This window comes from Tachyglossus aculeatus, chromosome 14, assembly GCF_015852505.1.
Source record: "Tachyglossus aculeatus isolate mTacAcu1 chromosome 14, mTacAcu1.pri, whole genome shotgun sequence".
Taxonomy (NCBI): domain Eukaryota; kingdom Metazoa; phylum Chordata; class Mammalia; order Monotremata; family Tachyglossidae; genus Tachyglossus; species Tachyglossus aculeatus.
The window spans coordinates 54660337-54670710 of NC_052079.1; positions in this window are offsets into that span (position 1 = coordinate 54660337).

Consider the following 10374-nt stretch of genomic DNA (forward strand, 5'->3'; position numbering starts at 1 on the left):
GCACATAGTAAGCGCTCAATAAATACCATTGATTGACGCACTGTGACTCAGTGGAGAGAGCCCGGGCTTGGGAGTCAGAGGTCGTGGGTTCTAATCCCAGCTCCGCCGCTTGTCAGCTGCCTGACTTTGGGCGAGTCACTTAAGATGATGGCATTTGTTAAGCGCTTACTATGTGCAAAGCACTGTTCTAAGCGCTGGGGGGGTACAATGTGATCAAGTTGTCCCACGTGGGGCTCACAGTCTTAATCCCCATTTTTACAGATGAGGGAACTGAGGCTCAGAGAAGTTAAGTGACTAGCCCAAGGTCACATAGCAGACTTGTGGTGGAGCCAGGATTCGAACCCACGCCCTCTGACTCCAAAGCCCGTGCTCTTTCCACTGAGCCATGTTGTTCTCTGGGCCTCAGTTGACACATCTGTAAAATGGGGATTAAGACAGTGAGCCCAACATGGGACAACCTGATAACCTTGTATCTCCCCCAGCACTTAGAACAGTGTTTGGCACACAGTAAGCGCTTAACAAATATAATCATTATTATTTCCTCCTCTTCTTTCCTCCTTCCATCCTCCCCAATCCCCTACCCCTCTCTTCTACGCCCCTCCTTCCTCCTCCTGCCCCCAGGCCAGCTTCCCAGCCTAGACGGCGCAGCCTTGGGGGGAAAAAATGGGGAAACTGGGAGACATGGAAGAAAGGGGGTTGGGGTGGGGGGGTTTCTCGGGTCCCCCAAAGTGTGCATTTCATGGGGTTCATGGTGCGGGCAGCATTTGCTCACGGTACATTGCGGAACACACTGTGCATGATACGCTGCGCAGGGTATATATATATATATATAATATTTATTATATAGCATTTATTAAGCACTTACTATGTGCCGAGTACTGTTCTAAGCACTGGGGAGGTTACAAGGTGATCATGTTGTCCCACGTGGACCTCACAGTCTTAATCCCCATTTGACAGATGAGGTAACTGAGGCACAGAGAGGCTAAGTGACTTGCCCAAAGTCACACAGCTGATGTTGCGCAGGGTGTTTATTATTTCCAGGGCTTAATACAGTGCCCGGCACAGGGTCAGCGCTTAACAAAATACCAGCATTATCATTATTATTCTTATTATGGTATTTGTTAAGCTCCTACTATGTGCCTGGCACTGTCCTAAGCGCTGGGGTAGAGAGACACACGTGGGGCTCACAGTCTTCATCCCCATTTTACCGATGAGGTCACTGAGGCCCAGAGAGGTTAAGTGGCTTGCCCAAGGTCACACAGCAGACAAGTGGTGGAGTCAGGATTAGAACCCACATCCTCTGACTCCCAAGCCTGGGCTCTTTCACAAATGAGCCAAGCACTGTTCTAAACGCTGGGGAAGATAAACGCTAATCAGGCTGGTCACAGTCTCTGTCCCACATGGGGCTCACACTCTTCGTCCCCATTTTACAGTTGAGGGAACTGAGGCCCAGAGCGGTAAAGTGAGTAGAGTAGTGGGTAGAGAAGCAGAGTGGCTCAGTGGAAAGAGCCCGGGCTTTGGAGTCAGAGGTCATGGGTTCAAATTCCGGCTCCGCCACTTGTCAGCTGTGTGACTTTGAGCAAGTCACTTCACTTCTCTGCGCCTCAGTTACCTCATCTGTAAAATGGGGATGAAGACTTTGAGCCCCCCATGAGACAACCTGATCACCTTGTAACCTCCCCAGCGCTTAGAACAGTGCTTTGCACATAGTAAGTGCTTAATAAATTCCATCGTCATCATCATCACCATCAAAGTGGTTTGCCCAAAGACGCGCAGCAGACAAGGGGCGGAGGCAGGATTAGAACCCACGTCTTCTGACTCCCTTGGGCTCTTGCCACGAGGCCGTGCTGCCTCTCTTGGGAGGTTTTGCAGGGAATGTTGCACAGGAGGCCTTCCCAGACTGAGCCCCCCTTTTCCTCTGCTCCTCCTCCCCTTCCCATCGCCTCTACTCCCTCCCTCTGTTCTACCCCCTTCCCCTCCCCACAGCACTTGTGTATATTTGTACCTATTTAATACTCTATTCATTTTGTTAATGATGTGTATATAGCTATAATTCCATTTATATTGACGCTATTTGTATATATGTTTCTACATATTTATTACTCTATTTACATTTATACCTGCGCTATATATTCATATGTACACCTGCATATACGTATGTATGTTTGTACACATTTATTACTCTATTTTACTTGTACATATTTATTCTATTTATTTTATTTTGTTTATATGTATATATGTTTCTACATATTTATTACTCTATTTACATTTATACCTGTACTATATATTCATATGTGCACCTGTATATATGTATATATGTTTGTACATATTTATCACTCTATTTATTTTACTTGTACATATTTATTCTATTTATTTTATTTTGTATATTTGTATATATGTTTCTACATATTTATTACTCTATTTACATTTATACCTGTATTATATATTTATATGTATACCTGTATATACGTATATATGTTTGTACACATTTATTACTCTATTTATTTTACTTGTACATATTTATTCTATTTTATTTTGTATATATGTATATATGTTTCTACATATTTATTACTCTATTTACATTTATACCTGTACTATATATTCGTATGTATACCTGTATATATGTATATATGTTTGTACACCTTTATTACTCTATTTTACTTGTACATATTTATTCTATTTATTTTATTTTGTATATACATATGTATGTTTCTACATATTTATTACTCTATTTACATTTATACCTGTACTATATATTTGTATGTATACCTGTATATATGTATATATGATTGTACACATTTATTACTCTATTTTACTTGTACATATTTATTCTATTTATTTTATTTTGTATATATATATGTATGTTTCTACATATTTATTACTCTATTTACATTTATACCTGTACTATATATTTGTATGTATACCTGTATATATGTGTATATGTTTGTACATATTTATTACTCTATTTTACTTGTACATATTTATTCTATTTTATTTTGTCTACATATTTATTACTCTATTTACATTTATACCTGTCCTATATATTTATATGTATACCTGCATATATGTATATATGTTCGTACCTATTTATTACTCTATTTAGTTTACTTGTACACATTTATTCTTTTTATTTTACTTTGTTAGTACGTTTTGTTTTGTTGTCTGTCTCCCCCTTCTAGACTGTGAGCCCGCTGTTGGGTAGGGACCGTCTCTAGATGTTGCCAACTTGGACTTCATTCATTCATTCAGTCGCATTTATTGAGCGCTGACCATGTGCAGAGCACTGGACTAAGCGCTTGGGAAGTACAAGTTGGCAACATAGAGAGACGGTCCCTACCCAACAGTGGCTCCCAAGCGCTTAGTCCAGTGCTCTGCACACAACTCCCCCTCCTCCCAGACTGAGCCCCCTCCTTCCTCTCCCCCTCCCCATCCCCCCCCGCCTTACCTCCTTCCCCTCCCCACAGCACCTGTATAGATGTTTGCACATATTATTCTTATTATGGTATTTGTTAAGTTCCTACTATGCGCCTGGCACTGTTCTAAGCGCTGGGGTAAAAAGACACACGTGGGGCTCACAGTCTTCACCCCCATTTTACCGATGAGGTCACTGAGGCCCAGAGAGGTTAAGTGTACTTTTACTTGTACATATCAGCATCATCATCAATCGTATTTATTGAGCACTTACTGTGTGCAGAGCACTGGACTAAGCGCTTGGGAAGTCCAAGTTGGCAACATATAGAGACAGTCCCTACCCAACAGTGGGCTCGCAGTCTAAAAGGGGGAGACAGAGAACAAAAACAAACATACCAACAAAATAAAATAAATAGAACAGATATGTACAAGTAAAATAAATAAATAGAGTAATAAATATGTACAAACATATATCCATATATACAGGTGCTGTGGGGAAGGGAAGGAGGCAAGATGGGGGGGATGGAGAGGGGGACGAGGGGGAGAGAGAGAGAACATATCTATTCTATTTATTTTATTTTGTTAATATGTTTGGTTTTGTTCTCTGTCTCCCCCTTCTAGACTGCGAGCCCACTGTTGGGTAGGGACCGTCTCTATATGTTGCCAACTTGTACTTCCCAAGCGCTTAGCACAGTGCTCTGCACACAGTAAGCGCTCAATAAATACGATTGATTGATTGATTGATTGATTGATTGAAGTGGCTTGCCCAAGGTCACACAGCAGACAAGTGGTGGAGTCATCATCATCATCATCATCAATCGTATTTATTGAGCGCTTACTGTGTGCAGAGCACTGTACTAAGCACTTGGGAAGTACAAGTTGGCAACATATAGAGAGAGTCCCTACCCAACAGTGGGCTCACAGTCTAAAAGGGGGAGACAGAGAACAAAACCAAACATACTAACAAAATAAAATAAATAGAATAGATATGTACAAGTAAAATAAATAAATAAATAAATAGAATAACAAATATGTACAAACATATATACATATATGCAGGTGCTGTGGGGAAGGGAAGGAGGTAAGATGGGGGGGGATGGAGAGGGGCACGAGGGGGAGAGGAAGGAAGGGGCTCAGTCTGGGAAGGCCTCCTGGAGGAGGTGAGCTCTCAGTAGGGCCTTGAAGGGAAGGAGGATTAGGGAGGGAGTCAGGATTAGAACCCGCGTCCTCTGACTCTCAAGCCCAGGCTCTTTCACAAATGAGCCCAGCACTGTTCTAAACGCTGGGGAAGATACACGCTAATCAGGCTGGTCACAGTCTCTGTCCCACATGGGGCTCACACTCTTCATCCCCATTTTACAGATGAGGGAACTGAGGCCCAGAGCGGTAAAGTGAGTACTCTATTATTACTCTATTTATTTTACTTGTACATATTTATTCTATTTATTTTATTACTATGTTTTGTTTTGTTGTCTGTCTCCCCCTTCTAGACTGTGAGCCCGTGTTGGGTAGGGACCGCCTCTAGATGTTGCCAACTTGGACTTCCCAAGCGCTTAGTACATTCATTCATTCATTCAATCGTATTTATTGAGCGCTTACTGTGCGCAGAGCACTGTACTAAGCGCTTGGGAAGTCCAAGTTGGCCGCATATTGAGACGGTCCCTACCCAACAGTGGGCTCACAGTCGAGAAGGGGGAGACAGGCAACAAAACATACTGACAAAATAAAATAGAATAGTGCTCTGCACACAGTAGTAAGCGCTCAGATTGAATGAACAGTAAGCGCTCAATAAGTACGATTGAATGAACGAATGCACAAATACCATCACCATTATTATTATTATTTTTCCAACGCCGGAGGGGCATTAGGCCGGGCACAGTGGATGGGATGCTCAGGGCGGGAGCTGGAGGAGGAGTCTATTTGGGTGTTGGGGGAGGGCTCTAGACGTTCTCCACTGTTTAAAGTTTGGGCTCGGGAGGCAGAGGGTTCAGTCAAGGGAGAAAGGCTTTCTCTCTCCCCCACCAAGATGCTCGACGCGGGTTCCCTCCTTTTCATCGTCCTAATTTGGGGTCCCACCCAGGGCCAGAGGATCCCCAAGGTGGAAGATTGCACCGCCCGCTGCTCAGAGGTGAGTTTGGGTGCCATCCTCATTCAGAATAATTCACAATAATAATAATAATAATAATAGTGTGCCAAGCCCTGCTTTAAGCTCCGGGGGGGAGATACCAGGTCGTCGGCTTGTCCCATGTCTTCCCATTTTACAGCTGAGGCCACTGAGGCACAGGAAATTCAAGCGACTTGCTCAAAGTCCCACAGCTGACAAGTGAGACCTGTGTACTGTTTGGAAGGAGATCAACGCGGATGATGCTCCAGCAGTTAGCATCCTGTGGTTTGTAGATGAACTTTTACAAAAAAATTATTGACTGACAATAGTTTTATTAATAGGGTGTAGATTATTCTCTTTCCACCCTTCACCAAGCGGCCAGTCAGTTGTGAACTAGAGTGACAGAAAGCTTTAGTTCTACGAAATGAAATTTTTGAGCTGGTGGAAAATAGGATGTTAAAATGGTGTTTTTTATCTTGCCAACTTGTGCTTCCCAAGCGCTTAGTACAGTGCTCTGCACACAGTAAGCGCTCAATAAATACGATTGAATGAATGAAAGTGGCAGAGCCGGGATTGAAGCAGCATGGCACGGTGGATAGAGCCCGGGCCTGGGTCCTAATCCCGGCTCTGCCACTTGTCAGCTGCGTGACTTTGGGCAAGCCACTTCACTTCTCTTTGCCTCAGTTACCTCATCTGGAAAATGGGGATGAAAACTGAGAGCCCTGAGTGGGACAGGGACTGTGTCCACCCCAGTTTGCTTGTAACCACCCCAGTGCTTAGTACAGTGCCTGGCACCTAATAAGCACTTAGAAAATACCAGAATCATTATTATTATTAAAACCTACGACCTTTGACTCTCAAGCCCGTGCTCATTCCACTAAGCCATGAAAAATAATAATGGTACTTGTTAAGCGCTTACTATGTGACAAGCGCTGTTCTAAGCGCTGGGGTAATAATAATAATAATAATGATGGTATTTGTTAAGTGCTTACTATGTGCCAAGTACTGTTCTAAGAGCTGTGGTAATAATAATAATAATAATAATGGTACTTGTTAAGCGCTTACTATGTGTCAAGCACTGTTCTAAGCGCTGGGGTAATAATAATAATAATAATAATGGCATTTGTTAAGCGCTAACCATGTGCCAAGTATTGTTCTAAGAGCTATGGTAATAATAATAATAATAATGGTACTTGTTAAGCACTTACTATGTGTCAAGCACTGTTCTAAGTGCTGGGGTAATAATAATAATAATAATAATAATAATGATGGCATTTGTTAAGCACTAACCATGTGCCAAGTATTGTTCTAAGAGCTGTGGTGGTAATAATAATAATAATAATAATGGTACTTGTTAAGCACTTACTGTGTGTCAAGCACTGTTCTAAGCTATGGGTTAATAATAATAGTAATAATAATAATGGTATTTGTTAAGTGCTTACCATGTGCCAAGTATTGTTCTAAGAGCTGTGGTAATAATAATAGTAATAATGGTACTTAAGCGCTTACTACATGTCAAGCACTGTTCTAAGCGCTGGGGTAATAATAATAATAATAATAATAATAATAATAATAATAATAATGGTATTTGTTAAGCGCTTACCATGTGCCAAGTATTGTTCTAAGAGCTATGGTAATAATAATAATAATAATAATAATAATAATAACTGTACTTGTTAAGCACTTATTATGTGTCATGCACTGTTCTAAGCGCTGGGGTAATAATAATAATAATAGTAATGGTATTTGTTAAGTGCTTACTATGTCCCAAGCACTGTTCTAAGAGTTGGGGCAATAATAATAATAATGATAATGATGGTATTTGTTAAGCTCTTACTATATGCCAAGCCTGTTCTAAGCACTGGGGTAGATACAAGGTAATCAGGTTGTCCCACGTGAGGCTCACAGTCATTCATTCATTCATTCATTCATTCAATCGTATTTATTGAGCGCTTACTGTGTGCAGAGCACTGTACTAAACGCTTGGGAAGTCCACGTTGGCAACATATACAGACGGTCCCTACCCAACAGTGGACTCACAGTCTAGAAGAGTGGGCTCACATCCCCATTTTACAGATGAGGGAACTGAGGCCCAGAGAAGTTAAGCGGCTGGCCCAAAGTCACACAGCAGAGAAGTGGCTGAGCCGGGATTAGATCGATTGAGAATAAGTTGGGATGAAAAGGAGTTAGAAGATCAGGTGGCTGGAGTGTCACCTGAGGATGCACAGTCTTCTAGACTGTGAGCCCACTGTTGGGTAGGGACTGTCTCTATATATTGCCAACTTCGACTTCCCAAGCGCTTAGTACAGTGCTCTGCACACAGTAAGCGCTCAATAAATACGATTGATTGATTGATTGATTGATGCGGAAAGGCGCATCCTGAGAGCCTTGAACATCCGCGGCCTCTCGGACCGACCACACGGGGGCAGCAGAGGGACGCTATCAATCAGTTGTATTTATTGAGCACTTATTGAGGGCAGAGCACTGTACTAAGCGCTTGGGAGAGTAATATTGAGTAAGAGATCAGGTTCTTGCTCTCAAGGAGTTTTTTAAACATGGCATTCCATTCATTCAATCGTATTTATTGAGCACTTACTGTGTGCAGAGCACTGTAGTAAGCACTTGCATTGATTAGGCACTTACTTTAAAAATAGTAATATTCATTCATTCATTCAATCGTATTTATTGAGCGCTTACTGTGTGCAGAGCACTGTAGTAAGCACTTGCATTGATTGGGCACTTACTTTAATAATAGTAATATTCATTCATTCATTCAATCGTATTTATTGAGCGCTTACTGTGTGCAGAGCACTGTACTAAGCGCTTGGGAAGTACAAGTTGGCAACGTATAGAGATGGTCCCTACCCAACAACGGGCTCACCCTTCTCTCCTTCTCCAGCCCAGCCCGCACCCTCCGCTCCTCTGCCGCTAATCTCCTCACCGGGCCTCGTTCTCGCTTGTCCCGCCATCGACCCCCGGCCCACGTCCTCCCCCTGGCCCGGAATGCCCTCCCTCTGCCCATCCGCCAAGCTCGCTCTCTTCCTCCCTTCAAGGCCCTACTGAGAGCTCACCTCCTCCAGGAGGCCTTCCCACACTGAGCCCCTTCCTTTCTCTCCCCCTCCTCCCTCTCTCCATCCCCCCCGCCTTACCTCCTTCCCTTCCCCACAGCACCTGTATATATGTATATATGTTTGTACACATTTATTACTCTACTTATTTATTTATTTTACTTGTACATATCTATTCTATTTATTTTATTTTGTTAATATGTTTGGTTTTGTTCTCTGTCTCCCCCTTCTAGACTGTAAGCCCACTGTTGCGTAGGGACCGTCTCTATATGTTGCCAACTTGGACTTCCCAAGCTCTTAGTACAGTGCTCTGCACACAGTAAGCACTCAATAAATACGATTGATTGATTGATAGAAAGGGGAGAGAGACAACAAAACAAAACATATAGGCAGGTGTCAAAACCGTGAGAATAGATAGAATTACAGCTATATGCACATCATTAACAAAATAAATAGAGTAGTAAATGTGTACAATTAAAATAAATAGAGTAATAAATCTGTACAAATATATACAAGTGCCGTGGGGAGGGGAAGGGGGTAGGGCTGGAGGGGGGGATGGGGAGAAGGAGAGGAAAAAAGGGGTCTTCGTGTGGGAAGGCCTCCTGGAGGAGGTGAGCTCTCAGTAGGACTTTGAAGGGAGGAAGAGAGCTAGCTTGGCGGATGTGTGGAGGGAGGACATTCCGGGCCGGGGGAGGACGTGGGCCGGGGGTCGATGGCGGGAGAGGCGAGAACGAGGTACAGTGAGGGGGTTAGCGGCTGCAGAGGAGCGGAGGGTGCGGGCTGGGCTGGAGAAGGAGAGAAGGGAGGTGAGGTAGGAGGGGGTGAGGGGATGGACAGCCTGGAAGCCCAGAGTGAGGAGTTTTTGCTTGATGCTTAGGTTGACAGGCAACCACTGGAGATTTTTGAGGAGGGGAGTGACATGCCCAGACCGTTTCTGTACAAAGATAATCTGGGCAGCAGAGTGAAGTGCAGACTGAAGCGGGGAGAGACAGGACGATGGGAGATCAGAGAGGAGGCTGATGCAGTAATCCAGTCAGGTAAAATGGTATTTGTTAAACATTATAATAATAATGATAATGGTATTTGTTAAGCGCTTACTATGTGCCAAGCACTGTTTTAAGTGCTGGGATAGATACAAGGTAATCAGGTTATCCCACGTGGGGCTCACAGTCTTCATCCCCATTTTACAGATGAGGGAACTGAGGCCCAGAGACGTTAAGTGACTTGTCCAAGGTCACACAGCTAATAAGTGGCGGAGCTAGGATTAGAACCCATGACCTCTGACTCTCAAGCCCGGGCTCTTTCCCCTAAGCCACACTGCTTGTCCATTGGCCAGCTGTATGATCTTAGTCAAGTCTCAACCTCTCTGGGCCTCAGTTCTCTCATCTGGAAAATGGGCACAAGATTATAATTCATTCTTTCATTCAATCGTATTTATTGAGCACTTACTGTGTTTAGAGCACTGTACGACTACTACTAAGAGAAGCAGCATGGCTCAGTGGAAAGAGCAGGGGCTTTGGAGTCAGAGGTCATGGGTTTGAATCCCGGCTCCGCCACATGCCTGCTGTGTGACCTTGGGCAAGTCATTTAACTTCTCTGAGCCCCACGTGGGACAACCTGATCACATTATATCCCCCAGCGCTTAGAACAGTGTTTTGCACGTAGTAAGCGCTTAACAAATGCCATCATTATTATTATTATTGCTACTACTAATTATGGTATTTAAGCGCTTACTATGGGCCAGGCACTATACTAATTGCTGGGGTGGATACTAGAGGAGCCAATGATCAG